The 13,998-nt window shown below is 45.6% G+C and overlaps 12 non-coding genes across 12 annotated transcripts; all 12 read right to left on the reverse strand.

Annotated features, from left to right (window-relative positions):
* Positions 1-559: 559 nt before the first annotated feature.
* Positions 560-641, reverse strand: trnal-cag (transfer RNA leucine (anticodon CAG)). The gene has a single exon. It is a non-coding gene; the product is annotated as a tRNA-Leu (tRNA).
* A 973-nt stretch (positions 642-1,614) lies between these two features.
* On the reverse strand, positions 1,615-1,696 carry trnal-cag (transfer RNA leucine (anticodon CAG)). The gene has a single exon. It is a non-coding gene; the product is annotated as a tRNA-Leu (tRNA).
* A 973-nt stretch (positions 1,697-2,669) lies between these two features.
* trnal-cag (transfer RNA leucine (anticodon CAG)) lies at positions 2,670-2,751 on the reverse strand. The gene has a single exon. It is a non-coding gene; the product is annotated as a tRNA-Leu (tRNA).
* Positions 2,752-3,724: 973 nt separating this feature from the next.
* Positions 3,725-3,806, reverse strand: trnal-cag (transfer RNA leucine (anticodon CAG)). The gene has a single exon. It is a non-coding gene; the product is annotated as a tRNA-Leu (tRNA).
* Positions 3,807-4,779: 973 nt separating this feature from the next.
* trnal-cag (transfer RNA leucine (anticodon CAG)) lies at positions 4,780-4,861 on the reverse strand. The gene has a single exon. It is a non-coding gene; the product is annotated as a tRNA-Leu (tRNA).
* A 973-nt stretch (positions 4,862-5,834) lies between these two features.
* On the reverse strand, positions 5,835-5,916 carry trnal-cag (transfer RNA leucine (anticodon CAG)). The gene has a single exon. It is a non-coding gene; the product is annotated as a tRNA-Leu (tRNA).
* A 973-nt stretch (positions 5,917-6,889) lies between these two features.
* trnal-cag (transfer RNA leucine (anticodon CAG)) lies at positions 6,890-6,971 on the reverse strand. The gene has a single exon. It is a non-coding gene; the product is annotated as a tRNA-Leu (tRNA).
* A 973-nt stretch (positions 6,972-7,944) lies between these two features.
* Positions 7,945-8,026, reverse strand: trnal-cag (transfer RNA leucine (anticodon CAG)). The gene has a single exon. It is a non-coding gene; the product is annotated as a tRNA-Leu (tRNA).
* A 973-nt stretch (positions 8,027-8,999) lies between these two features.
* trnal-cag (transfer RNA leucine (anticodon CAG)) lies at positions 9,000-9,081 on the reverse strand. Its single transcript has one exon. It is a non-coding gene; the product is annotated as a tRNA-Leu (tRNA).
* A 973-nt stretch (positions 9,082-10,054) lies between these two features.
* trnal-cag (transfer RNA leucine (anticodon CAG)) lies at positions 10,055-10,136 on the reverse strand. Its single transcript has one exon. It is a non-coding gene; the product is annotated as a tRNA-Leu (tRNA).
* Positions 10,137-12,183: 2,047 nt separating this feature from the next.
* Positions 12,184-12,265, reverse strand: trnal-cag (transfer RNA leucine (anticodon CAG)). Its single transcript has one exon. It is a non-coding gene; the product is annotated as a tRNA-Leu (tRNA).
* A 973-nt stretch (positions 12,266-13,238) lies between these two features.
* On the reverse strand, positions 13,239-13,320 carry trnal-cag (transfer RNA leucine (anticodon CAG)). The gene has a single exon. It is a non-coding gene; the product is annotated as a tRNA-Leu (tRNA).
* Positions 13,321-13,998: the final 678 nt, after the last annotated feature.

The following is a 13,998-nucleotide window of genomic DNA, read 5'->3' on the forward strand; positions in this document are numbered from 1 at the left end:
AGCTGGCAAAATGCGAGCTGTTGTGAGAAATACGTGTGTTGGTTGCATTGCAGGCATGATAAACTTAATGACTGGCGCTGCCTGTTAAGTGATGTCGTAACAATGTACGTGTTGTGTGATTGCACAGGAGGAAGGATTGTGATGCAACTCAGTAAATGTGCAGAATTGGAGTACGCTTTTCTGCAGTTACAGTCGGTTCATTATCAAAATAGCCGAGTGGTTTAAGGTGCCAAACTCAAAGATTGTAACCCTTACCTTACCAAAGGTTGGTGTATTCTGGGACGTGGGTGCCAAGCCCACTTCTAGCGGCGTGGTTTCCAATCCCACTTCTGACATTTACTTTTTATCCACACAAATGCGGCCAGCGTGCAAAAAGCATGCTCAACTGGCCTTCAATTTTCAAGTGGTGACATCAAACACTTCGATGGTATTGCCATTTGCCAACAAACTAAAGGCACCGCTCACAGTCCAACTACTTTTCCACACCAAAATGGCCCCATTGTGAAACAGGTGCCCATGCTTGTGCTGACAGAATGCAAGTGTTACGCAGGGAAAATTCTGGCAGCGGTGGGATTTGAACCCACGCCTCCGAAGAGACTGGAACCTGGATCCAGCGCCTTAGACCGCTCGGCCACGCTACCACTGGAAGCAGCTTCTGTTCTGGAATGAGTGACCGTTGAGTGTAATGTGACTTTGTTATGCGGAAAATAATAATTAAGGCAATTAAAGTGGTAGACAGTGAACTCTCGAGAAACGATTTTGCAACATACCGGTCACAGGAACCTACGTATCCACAGGGCAACAACAGAAATTAGGTGCATGTTGGGACAAACCAGTTACAACATTCATTCAATATTTATTCCTATATCAACATCACTGACAAAAACAGATTATCTGGTCATGAACACATTGCTGTTTGTGGGATCGTGCTGTGTGCATCCTGGCTGCGCCATTTCCCACATTACAACAGTGACTCACTTTAAAAATACTTCATTGGCTGTAAAGCGTTTTGGGACATGAAAGGCGCCAACACACTGCAGAAAATTTTACCCGATAGCTGGCAAAATGCGAGCTGTTGTGAGAAATACGTGTGTTGGTTGCATTGCAGGCATGATAAACTTAATGACTGGCGCTGCCTGTTAAGTGATGTCGTAACAATGTACGTGTTGTGTGATTGCACAGGAGGAAGGATTGTGATGCAACTCAGTAAATGTGCAGAATTGGAGCACGCTTTTCTGCAGTTACAGTCGGTTCATTGTCAGGGTGGCCGAGTGGTTTAAGGTGCCAAACTCAAAGACTGTAACCCTTACCTTACCAAAGGTTGGTGTATTCTGGGACGTGGGTGCCAAGCCCACTTCTAGCGGCGTGGTTTCCAATCCCACTTCTGACATTTACTTTTTATCCACACAAATGCGGCCAGCGTGCAAAAAGCATGCACAACTGGCCTTCAATTTTCAAGTGGTGACATCAAACTCTTCGATGGTATTGCCATTTGCCAACAAACTGAAGGCACCGCTCACAGTCCAACTACTTTTCCACACCAAAATGGCCCCATTGTGAAACAGGTGCCCATGCTTGTGCTGACAGAATGCAAGTGTTACGCAGGGAAAATTCTGGCAGCGGTGGGATTTGAACCCACGCCTCCGAAGAGACTGGAACCTGGATCCAGCGCCTTAGACCGCTCGGCCACGCTACCACTGGACGCAGCTTCTGTTCTGGAACGAGTGAACGTTGAGTGAAATGTGACTTTGCCATGCGGAAAATAATAATTAAGGCAATTAAAGTGGTAGACAGTGAACTCTCGAGAAACGATTTTGCAACATACCGGTCACAGGAACCTACGTATCCACAGGGCAACAACAGAAATTAGGTGCATGTTGGGACAAACCAGTTACAACATTCATTCAATATTTATTCCTATATCAACATCACTGACAAAAACAGATTATCTGGTCATGAACACATTGCTGTTTGTGGGATCGTGCTGTGTGCATACTGGCTGCGCCATTTCCCACATTACAACAGTGACTCACTTTAAAAATACTTCATTGGCTGTAAAGCGTTTTGGGACATGAAAGGCGCCAACACACTGCAGAAAATTTTACCCGATAGCTGGCAAAATGCGAGCTGTTGTGAGAAATACGTGTGTTGGTTGCATTGCAGGCATGATAAACTTAATGACTGGCGCTGCCTGTTAAGTGATGTCGTAACAATGTACGTGTTGTGTGATTGCACAGGAGGAAGGATTGTGATGCAACTCAGTAAATGTGCAGAATTGGAGTACGCTTTTCTGCAGTTACAGTCGGTTCATTATCAAAATAGCCGAGTGGTTTAAGGTGCCAAACTCAAAGATTGTAACCCTTACCTTACCAAAGGTTGGTGTATTCTGGGACGTGGGTGCCAAGCCCACTTCTAGCGGCGTGGTTTCCAATCCCACTTCTGACATTTACTTTTTATCCACACAAATGCGGCCAGCGTGCAAAAAGCATGCTCAACTGGCCTTCAATTTTCAAGTGGTGACATCAAACACTTCGATGGTATTGCCATTTGCCAACAAACTAAAGGCACCGCTCACAGTCCAACTACTTTTCCACACCAAAATGGCCCCATTGTGAAACAGGTGCCCATGCTTGTGCTGACAGAATGCAAGTGTTACGCAGGGAAAATTCTGGCAGCGGTGGGATTTGAACCCACGCCTCCGAAGAGACTGGAACCTGGATCCAGCGCCTTAGACCGCTCGGCCACGCTACCACTGGAAGCAGCTTCTGTTCTGGAACGAGTGACCGTTGAGTGTAATGTGACTTTGTTATGCGGAAAATAATAATTAAGGCAATTAAAGTGGTAGACAGTGAACTCTCGAGAAACGATTTTGCAACATACCGGTCACAGGAACCTACGTATCCACAGGGCAACAACAGAAATTAGGTGCATGTTGGGACAAACCAGTTACAACATTCATTCAATATTTATTCCTATATCAACATCACTGACAAAAACAGATTATCTGGTCATGAACACATTGCTGTTTGTGGGATCGTGCTGGGTGCATACTGGCTGCGCCATTTCCCACATTACAACAGTGACTCACTTTAAAAATACTTCATTGGCTGTAAAGCGTTTTGGGACATGAAAGGCGCCAACACACTGCAGAAAACTTTACCCGATAGCTGGCAAAATGCGAGCTGTTGTGAGAAATACGTGTGTTGGTTGCATTGCAGGCATGATAAACTTAATGACTGGCGCTGCCTGTTAAGTGATGTCGTAACAATGTACGTGTTGTGTGATTGCACAGGAGGAAGGATTGTGATGCAACTCAGTAAATGTGCAGAATTGGAGCACGCTTTTCTGCAGTTACAGTCGGTTCATTGTCAGGGTGGCCGAGTGGTTTAAGGTGCCAAACTCAAAGACTGTAACCCTTACCTTACCAAAGGTTGGTGTATTCTGGGACGTGGGTGCCAAGCCCACTTCTAGCGGCGTGGTTTCCAATCCCACTTCTGACATTTACTTTTTATCCACACAAATGCGGCCAGCGTGCAAAAAGCATGCACAACTGGCCTTCAATTTTCAAGTGGTGACATCAAACTCTTCGATGGTATTGCCATTTGCCAACAAACTGAAGGCACCGCTCACAGTCCAACTACTTTTCCACACCAAAATGGCCCCATTGTGAAACAGGTGCCCATGCTTGTGCTGACAGAATGCAAGTGTTACGCAGGGAAAATTCTGGCAGCGGTGGGATTTGAACCCACGCCTCCGAAGAGACTGGAACCTGGATCCAGCGCCTTAGACCGCTCGGCCACGCTACCACTGGACGCAGCTTCTGTTCTGGAACGAGTGAACGTTGAGTGAAATGTGACTTTGCCATGCGGAAAATAATAATTAAGGCAATTAAAGTGGTAGACAGTGAACTCTCGAGAAACGATTTTGCAACATACCGGTCACAGGAACCTACGTATCCACAGGGCAACAACAGAAATTAGGTGCATGTTGGGACAAACCAGTTACAACATTCATTCAATATTTATTCCTATATCAACATCACTGACAAAAACAGATTATCTGGTCATGAACACATTGCTGTTTGTGGGATCGTGCTGTGTGCATACTGGCTGCGCCATTTCCCACATTACAACAGTGACTCACTTTAAAAATACTTCATTGGCTGTAAAGCGTTTTGGGACATGAAAGGCGCCAACACACTGCAGAAAATTTTACCCGATAGCTGGCAAAATGCGAGCTGTTGTGAGAAATACGTGTGTTGGTTGCATTGCAGGCATGATAAACTTAATGACTGGCGCTGCCTGTTAAGTGATGTCGTAACAATGTACGTGTTGTGTGATTGCACAGGAGGAAGGATTGTGATGCAACTCAGTAAATGTGCAGAATTGGAGTACGCTTTTCTGCAGTTACAGTCGGTTCATTATCAAAATAGCCGAGTGGTTTAAGGTGCCAAACTCAAAGATTGTAACCCTTACCTTACCAAAGGTTGGTGTATTCTGGGACGTGGGTGCCAAGCCCACTTCTAGCGGCGTGGTTTCCAATCCCACTTCTGACATTTACTTTTTATCCACACAAATGCGGCCAGCGTGCAAAAAGCATGCTCAACTGGCCTTCAATTTTCAAGTGGTGACATCAAACACTTCGATGGTATTGCCATTTGCCAACAAACTAAAGGCACCGCTCACAGTCCAACTACTTTTCCACACCAAAATGGCCCCATTGTGAAACAGGTGCCCATGCTTGTGCTGACAGAATGCAAGTGTTACGCAGGGAAAATTCTGGCAGCGGTGGGATTTGAACCCACGCCTCCGAAGAGACTGGAACCTGGATCCAGCGCCTTAGACCGCTCGGCCACGCTACCACTGGAAGCAGCTTCTGTTCTGGAACGAGTGACCGTTGAGTGTAATGTGACTTTGTTATGCGGAAAATAATAATTAAGGCAATTAAAGTGGTAGACAGTGAACTCTCGAGAAACGATTTTGCAACATACCGGTCACAGGAACCTACGTATCCACAGGGCAACAACAGAAATTAGGTGCATGTTGGGACAAACCAGTTACAACATTCATTCAATATTTATTCCTATATCAACATCACTGACAAAAACAGATTATCTGGTCATGAACACATTGCTGTTTGTGGGATCGTGCTGGGTGCATACTGGCTGCGCCATTTCCCACATTACAACAGTGACTCACTTTAAAAATACTTCATTGGCTGTAAAGCGTTTTGGGACATGAAAGGCGCCAACACACTGCAGAAAACTTTACCCGATAGCTGGCAAAATGCGAGCTGTTGTGAGAAATACGTGTGTTGGTTGCATTGCAGGCATGATAAACTTAATGACTGGCGCTGCCTGTTAAGTGATGTCGTAACAATGTACGTGTTGTGTGATTGCACAGGAGGAAGGATTGTGATGCAACTCAGTAAATGTGCAGAATTGGAGCACGCTTTTCTGCAGTTACAGTCGGTTCATTGTCAGGGTGGCCGAGTGGTTTAAGGTGCCAAACTCAAAGACTGTAACCCTTACCTTACCAAAGGTTGGTGTATTCTGGGACGTGGGTGCCAAGCCCACTTCTAGCGGCGTGGTTTCCAATCCCACTTCTGACATTTACTTTTTATCCACACAAATGCGGCCAGCGTGCAAAAAGCATGCACAACTGGCCTTCAATTTTCAAGTGGTGACATCAAACTCTTCGATGGTATTGCCATTTGCCAACAAACTGAAGGCACCGCTCACAGTCCAACTACTTTTCCACACCAAAATGGCCCCATTGTGAAACAGGTGCCCATGCTTGTGCTGACAGAATGCAAGTGTTACGCAGGGAAAATTCTGGCAGCGGTGGGATTTGAACCCACGCCTCCGAAGAGACTGGAACCTGGATCCAGCGCCTTAGACCGCTCGGCCACGCTACCACTGGACGCAGCTTCTGTTCTGGAACGAGTGAACGTTGAGTGAAATGTGACTTTGCCATGCGGAAAATAATAATTAAGGCAATTAAAGTGGTAGACAGTGAACTCTCGAGAAACGATTTTGCAACATACCGGTCACAGGAACCTACGTATCCACAGGGCAACAACAGAAATTAGGTGCATGTTGGGACAAACCAGTTACAACATTCATTCAATATTTATTCCTATATCAACATCACTGACAAAAACAGATTATCTGGTCATGAACACATTGCTGTTTGTGGGATCGTGCTGTGTGCATACTGGCTGCGCCATTTCCCACATTACAACAGTGACTCACTTTAAAAATACTTCATTGGCTGTAAAGCGTTTTGGGACATGAAAGGCGCCAACACACTGCAGAAAATTTTACCCGATAGCTGGCAAAATGCGAGCTGTTGTGAGAAATACGTGTGTTGGTTGCATTGCAGGCATGATAAACTTAATGACTGGCGCTGCCTGTTAAGTGATGTCGTAACAATGTACGTGTTGTGTGATTGCACAGGAGGAAGGATTGTGATGCAACTCAGTAAATGTGCAGAATTGGAGTACGCTTTTCTGCAGTTACAGTCGGTTCATTATCAAAATAGCCGAGTGGTTTAAGGTGCCAAACTCAAAGATTGTAACCCTTACCTTACCAAAGGTTGGTGTATTCTGGGACGTGGGTGCCAAGCCCACTTCTAGCGGCGTGGTTTCCAATCCCACTTCTGACATTTACTTTTTATCCACACAAATGCGGCCAGCGTGCAAAAAGCATGCTCAACTGGCCTTCAATTTTCAAGTGGTGACATCAAACACTTCGATGGTATTGCCATTTGCCAACAAACTAAAGGCACCGCTCACAGTCCAACTACTTTTCCACACCAAAATGGCCCCATTGTGAAACAGGTGCCCATGCTTGTGCTGACAGAATGCAAGTGTTACGCAGGGAAAATTCTGGCAGCGGTGGGATTTGAACCCACGCCTCCGAAGAGACTGGAACCTGGATCCAGCGCCTTAGACCGCTCGGCCACGCTACCACTGGAAGCAGCTTCTGTTCTGGAACGAGTGACCGTTGAGTGTAATGTGACTTTGTTATGCGGAAAATAATAATTAAGGCAATTAAAGTGGTAGACAGTGAACTCTCGAGAAACGATTTTGCAACATACCGGTCACAGGAACCTACGTATCCACAGGGCAACAACAGAAATTAGGTGCATGTTGGGACAAACCAGTTACAACATTCATTCAATATTTATTCCTATATCAACATCACTGACAAAAACAGATTATCTGGTCATGAACACATTGCTGTTTGTGGGATCGTGCTGGGTGCATACTGGCTGCGCCATTTCCCACATTACAACAGTGACTCACTTTAAAAATACTTCATTGGCTGTAAAGCGTTTTGGGACATGAAAGGCGCCAACACACTGCAGAAAACTTTACCCGATAGCTGGCAAAATGCGAGCTGTTGTGAGAAATACGTGTGTTGGTTGCATTGCAGGCATGATAAACTTAATGACTGGCGCTGCCTGTTAAGTGATGTCGTAACAATGTACGTGTTGTGTGATTGCACAGGAGGAAGGATTGTGATGCAACTCAGTAAATGTGCAGAATTGGAGCACGCTTTTCTGCAGTTACAGTCGGTTCATTGTCAGGGTGGCCGAGTGGTTTAAGGTGCCAAACTCAAAGACTGTAACCCTTACCTTACCAAAGGTTGGTGTATTCTGGGACGTGGGTGCCAAGCCCACTTCTAGCGGCGTGGTTTCCAATCCCACTTCTGACATTTACTTTTTATCCACACAAATGCGGCCAGCGTGCAAAAAGCATGCTCAACTGGCCTTCAATTTTCAAGTGGTGACATCAAACTCTTCGATGGTATTGCCATTTGCCAACAAACGAAAGGCACCGCTCACAGTCCAACTACTTTTCCACACCAAAATGGCCCCATTGTGAAACAGGTGCCCATGCTTGTGCTGACAGAATGCAAGTGTTACGCAGGGAAAATTCTGGCAGCGGTGGGATTTGAACCCACGCCTCCGAAGAGACTGGAACCTGGATCCAGCGCCTTAGACCGCTCGGCCACGCTACCACTGGAAGCAGCTTCTGTTCTGGAACGAGTGACCGTTGAGTGTAATGTGACTTTGTTATGCGGAAAATAATAATTAAGGCAATTAAAGTGGTAGACAGTGAACTCTCGAGAAACGATTTTGCAACATACCGGTCACAGGAACCTACGTATCCACAGGGCAACAACAGAAATTAGGTGCATGTTGGGACAAACCAGTTACAACATTCATTCAATATTTATTCCTATATCAACATCACTGACAAAAACAGATTATCTGGTCATGAACACATTGCTGTTTGTGGGATCGTGCTGTGTGCATCCTGGCTGCGCCATTTCCCACATTACAACAGTGACTCACTTTAAAAATACTTCATTGGCTGTAAAGCGTTTTGGGACATGAAAGGCGCCAACACACTGCAGAAAATTTTACCCGATAGCTGGCAAAATGCGAGCTGTTGTGAGAAATACGTGTGTTGGTTGCATTGCAGGCATGATAAACTTAATGACTGGCGCTGCCTGTTAAGTGATGTCGTAACAATGTACGTGTTGTGTGATTGCACAGGAGGAAGGATTGTGATGCAACTCAGTAAATGTGCAGAATTGGAGCACGCTTTTCTGCAGTTACAGTCGGTTCATTGTCAGGGTGGCCGAGTGGTTTAAGGTGCCAAACTCAAAGACTGTAACCCTTACCTTACCAAAGGTTGGTGTATTCTGGGACGTGGGTGCCAAGCCCACTTCTAGCGGCGTGGTTTCCAATCCCACTTCTGACATTTACTTTTTATCCACACAAATGCGGCCAGCGTGCAAAAAGCATGCACAACTGGCCTTCAATTTTCAAGTGGTGACATCAAACTCTTCGATGGTATTGCCATTTGCCAACAAACTGAAGGCACCGCTCACAGTCCAACTACTTTTCCACACCAAAATGGCCCCATTGTGAAACAGGTGCCCATGCTTGTGCTGACAGAATGCAAGTGTTACGCAGGGAAAATTCTGGCAGCGGTGGGATTTGAACCCACGCCTCCGAAGAGACTGGAACCTGGATCCAGCGCCTTAGACCGCTCGGCCACGCTACCACTGGACGCAGCTTCTGTTCTGGAACGAGTGAACGTTGAGTGAAATGTGACTTTGCCATGCGGAAAATAATAATTAAGGCAATTAAAGTGGTAGACAGTGAACTCTCGAGAAACGATTTTGCAACATACCGGTCACAGGAACCTACGTATCCACAGGGCAACAACAGAAATTAGGTGCATGTTGGGACAAACCAGTTACAACATTCATTCAATATTTATTCCTATATCAACATCACTGACAAAAACAGATTATCTGGTCATGAACACATTGCTGTTTGTGGGATCGTGCTGTGTGCATACTGGCTGCGCCATTTCCCACATTACAACAGTGACTCACTTTAAAAATACTTCATTGGCTGTAAAGCGTTTTGGGACATGAAAGGCGCCAACACACTGCAGAAAATTTTACCCGATAGCTGGCAAAATGCGAGCTGTTGTGAGAAATACGTGTGTTGGTTGCATTGCAGGCATGATAAACTTAATGACTGCCGCTGCCTGTTAAGTGATGTCGTAACAATGTACGTGTTGTGTGATTGCACAGGAGGAAGGATTGTGATGCAACTCAGTAAATGTGCAGAATTGGAGTACGCTTTTCTGCAGTTACAGTCGGTTCATTATCAAAATAGCCGAGTGGTTTAAGGTGCCAAACTCAAAGATTGTAACCCTTACCTTACCAAAGGTTGGTGTATTCTGGGACGTGGGTGCCAAGCCCACTTCTAGCGGCGTCGTTTCCAATCCCACTTCTGACATTTACTTTTTATCCACACAAATGCGGCCAGCGTGCAAAAAGCATGCTCAACTGGCCTTCAATTTTCAAGTGGTGACATCAAACACTTCGATGGTATTGCCATTTGCCAACAAACTAAAGGCACCGCTCACAGTCCAACTACTTTTCCACACCAAAATGGCCCCATTGTGAAACAGGTGCCCATGCTTGTGCTGACAGAATGCAAGTGTTACGCAGGGAAAATTCTGGCAGCGGTGGGATTTGAACCCACGCCTCCGAAGAGACTGGAACCTGGATCCAGCGCCTTAGACCGCTCGGCCACGCTACCACTGGAAGCAGCTTCTGTTCTGGAACGAGTGACCGTTGAGTGTAATGTGACTTTGTTATGCGGAAAATAATAATTAAGGCAATTAAAGTGGTAGACAGTGAACTCTCGAGAAACGATTTTGCAACATACCGGTCACAGGAACCTACGTATCCACAGGGCAACAACAGAAATTAGGTGCATGTTGGGACAAACCAGTTACAACATTCATTCAATATTTATTCCTATATCAACATCACTGACAAAAACAGATTATCTGGTCATGAACACATTGCTGTTTGTGGGATCGTGCTGGGTGCATACTGGCTGCGCCATTTCCCACATTACAACAGTGACTCACTTTAAAAATACTTCATTGGCTGTAAAGCGTTTTGGGACATGAAAGGCGCCAACACACTGCAGAAAACTTTACCCGATAGCTGGCAAAATGCGAGCTGTTGTGAGAAATACGTGTGTTGGTTGCATTGCAGGCATGATAAACTTAATGACTGGCGCTGCCTGTTAAGTGATGTCGTAACAATGTACGTGTTGTGTGATTGCACAGGAGGAAGGATTGTGATGCAACTCAGTAAATGTGCAGAATTGGAGTACGCTTTTCTGCAGTTACAGTCGGTTCATTATCAAAATAGCCGAGTGGTTTAAGGTGCCAAACTCAAAGACTGTAACCCTTACCTTACCAAAGGTTGGTGTATTCTGGGACGTGGGTGCCAAGCCCACTTCTAGCGGCGTGGTTTCCAATCCCACTTCTGACATTTACTTTTTATCCACACAAATGCGGCCAGCGTGCAAAAAGCATGCTCAACTGGCCTTCAATTTTCAAGTGGTGACATCAAACTCTTCGATGGTATTGCCATTTGCCAACAAACGAAAGGCACCGCTCACAGTCCAACTACTTTTCCACACCAAAATGGCCCCATTGTGAAACAGGTGCCCATGCTTGTGCTGACAGAATGCAAGTGTTACGCAGGGAAAATTCTGGCAGCGGTGGGATTTGAACCCACGCCTCCGAAGAGACTGGAACCTGGATCCAGCGCCTTAGACTGCTCGGCCACGCTACCACTGGAAGCAGCTTCTGTTCTGGAACGAGTGACCGTTGAGTGTAATGTGACTTTGTTATGCGGAAAATAATAATTAAGGCAATTAAAGTGGTAGACAGTGAACTCTCGAGAAACGATTTTGCAACATACCGGTCACAGGAACCTACGTATCCACAGGGCAACAACAGAAATTAGGTGCATGTTGGGACAAACCAGTTACAACATTCATTCAATATTTATTCCTATATCAACATCACTGACAAAAACAGATTATCTGGTCATGAACACATTGCTGTTTGTGGGATCGTGCTGTGTGCATACTGGCTGCGCCATTTCCCACATTACAACAGTGACTCACTTTAAAAATACTTCATTGGCTGTAAAGCGTTTTGGGACATGAAAGGCGCCAACACACTGCAGAAAATTTTACCCGATAGCTGGCAAAATGCGAGCTGTTGTGAGAAATACGTGTGTTGGTTGCATTGCAGGCATGATAAACTTAATGACTGGCGCTGCCTGTTAAGTGATGTCGTAACAATGTACGTGTTGTGTGATTGCACAGGAGGAAGGATTGTGATGCAACTCAGTAAATGTGCAGAATTGGAGCACGCTTTTCTGCAGTTACAGTCGGTTCATTGTCAGGGTGGCCGAGTGGTTTAAGGTGCCAAACTCAAAGACTGTAACCCTTACCTTACCAAAGGTTGGTGTATTCTGGGACGTGGGTGCCAAGCCCACTTCTAGCGGCGTGGTTTCCAATCCCACTTCTGACATTTACTTTTTATCCACACAAATGCGGCCAGCGTGCAAAAAGCATGCTCAACTGGCCTTCAATTTTCAAGTGGTGACATCAAACACTTCGATGGTATTGCCATTTGCCAACAAACTAAAGGCACCGCTCACAGTCCAACTACTTTTCCACACCAAAATGGCCCCATTGTGAAACAGGTGCCCATGCTTGTGCTGACAGAATGTGCTTGTGCTGACAGAATGCAAGTGTTACGCAGGGAAAATTCTGGCAGCGGTGGGATTTGAACCCACGCCTCCGAAGAGACTGGAACCTGGATCCAGCGCCTTAGACCGCTCGGCCACGCTACCACTGGAAGCAGCTTCTGTTCTGGAACGAGTGACCGTTGAGTGTAATGTGACTTTGTTATGCGGAAAATAATAATTAAGGCAATTAAAGTGGTAGACAGTGAACTCTCGAGAAACGATTTTGCAACATACCGGTCACAGGAACCTACGTATCCACAGGGCAACAACAGAAATTAGGTGCATGTTGGGACAAACCAGTTACAACATTCATTCAATATTTATTCCTATATCAACATCACTGACAAAAACAGATTATCTGGTCATGAACACATTGCTGTTTGTGGGATCGTGCTGTGTGCATCCTGGCTGCGCCATTTCCCACATTACAACAGTGACTCACTTTAAAAATACTTCATTGGCTGTAAAGCGTTTTGGGACATGAAAGGCGCCAACACACTGCAGAAAATTTTACCCGATAGCTGGCAAAATGCGAGCTGTTGTGAGAAATACGTGTGTTGGTTGCATTGCAGGCATGATAAACTTAATGACTGGCGCTGCCTGTTAAGTGATGTCGTAACAATGTACGTGTTGTGTGATTGCACAGGAGGAAGGATTGTGATGCAACTCAGTAAATGTGCAGAATTGGAGTACGCTTTTCTGCAGTTACAGTCGGTTCATTATCAAAATAGCCGAGTGGTTTAAGGTGCCAAACTCAAAGACTGTAACCCTTACCTTACCAAAGGTTGGTGTATTCTGGGACGTGGGTGCCAAGCCCACTTCTAGCGGCGTGGTTTCCAATCCCACTTCTGACATTTACTTTTTATCCACACAAATGCGGCCAGCGTGCAAAAAGCATGCTCAACTGGCCTTCAATTTTCAAGTGGTGACATCAAACACTTCGATGGTATTGCCATTTGCCAACAAACTAAAGGCACCGCTCACAGTCCAACTACTTTTCCACACCAAAATGGCCCCATTGTGAAACAGGTGCCCATGCTTGTGCTGACAGAATGCAAGTGTTACGCAGGGAAAATTCTGGCAGCGGTGGGATTTGAACCCACGCCTCCGAAGAGACTGGAACCTGGATCCAGCGCCTTAGACCGCTCGGCCACGCTACCACTGGAAGCAGCTTCTGTTCTGGAACGAGTGACCGTTGAGTGTAATGTGACTTTGTTATGCGGAAAATAATAATTAAGGCAATTAAAGTGGTAGACAGTGAACTCTCGAGAAACGATTTTGCAACATACCGGTCACAGGAACCTACGTATCCACAGGGCAACAACAGAAATTAGGTGCATGTTGGGACAAACCAGTTACAACATTCATTCAATATTTATTCCTATATCAACATCACTGACAAAAACAGATTATCTGGTCATGAACACATTGCTGTTTGTGGGATCGTGCTGTGTGCATCCTGGCTGCGCCATTTCCCACATTACAACAGTGACTCACTTTAAAAATACTTCATTGGCTGTAAAGCGTTTTGGGACATGAAAGGCGCCAACACACTGCAGAAAATTTTACCCGATAGCTGGCAAAATGCGAGCTGTTGTGAGAAATACGTGTGTTGGTTGCATTGCAGGCATGATAAACTTAATGACTGGCGCTGCCTGTTAAGTGATGTCGTAACAATGTACGTGTTGTGTGATTGCACAGGAGGAAGGATTGTGATGCAACTCAGTAAATGTGCAGAATTGGAGTACGCTTTTCTGCAGTTACAGTCGGTTCATTATCAAAATAGCCGAGTGGTTTAAGGTGCCAAACTCAAAGACTGTAACCCTTACCTTACCAAA

The sequence above is a fragment of the Pristiophorus japonicus genome, chromosome 8 (assembly GCF_044704955.1).
Source record: "Pristiophorus japonicus isolate sPriJap1 chromosome 8, sPriJap1.hap1, whole genome shotgun sequence".
Lineage (NCBI taxonomy): Eukaryota > Metazoa > Chordata > Chondrichthyes > Pristiophoridae > Pristiophorus > Pristiophorus japonicus.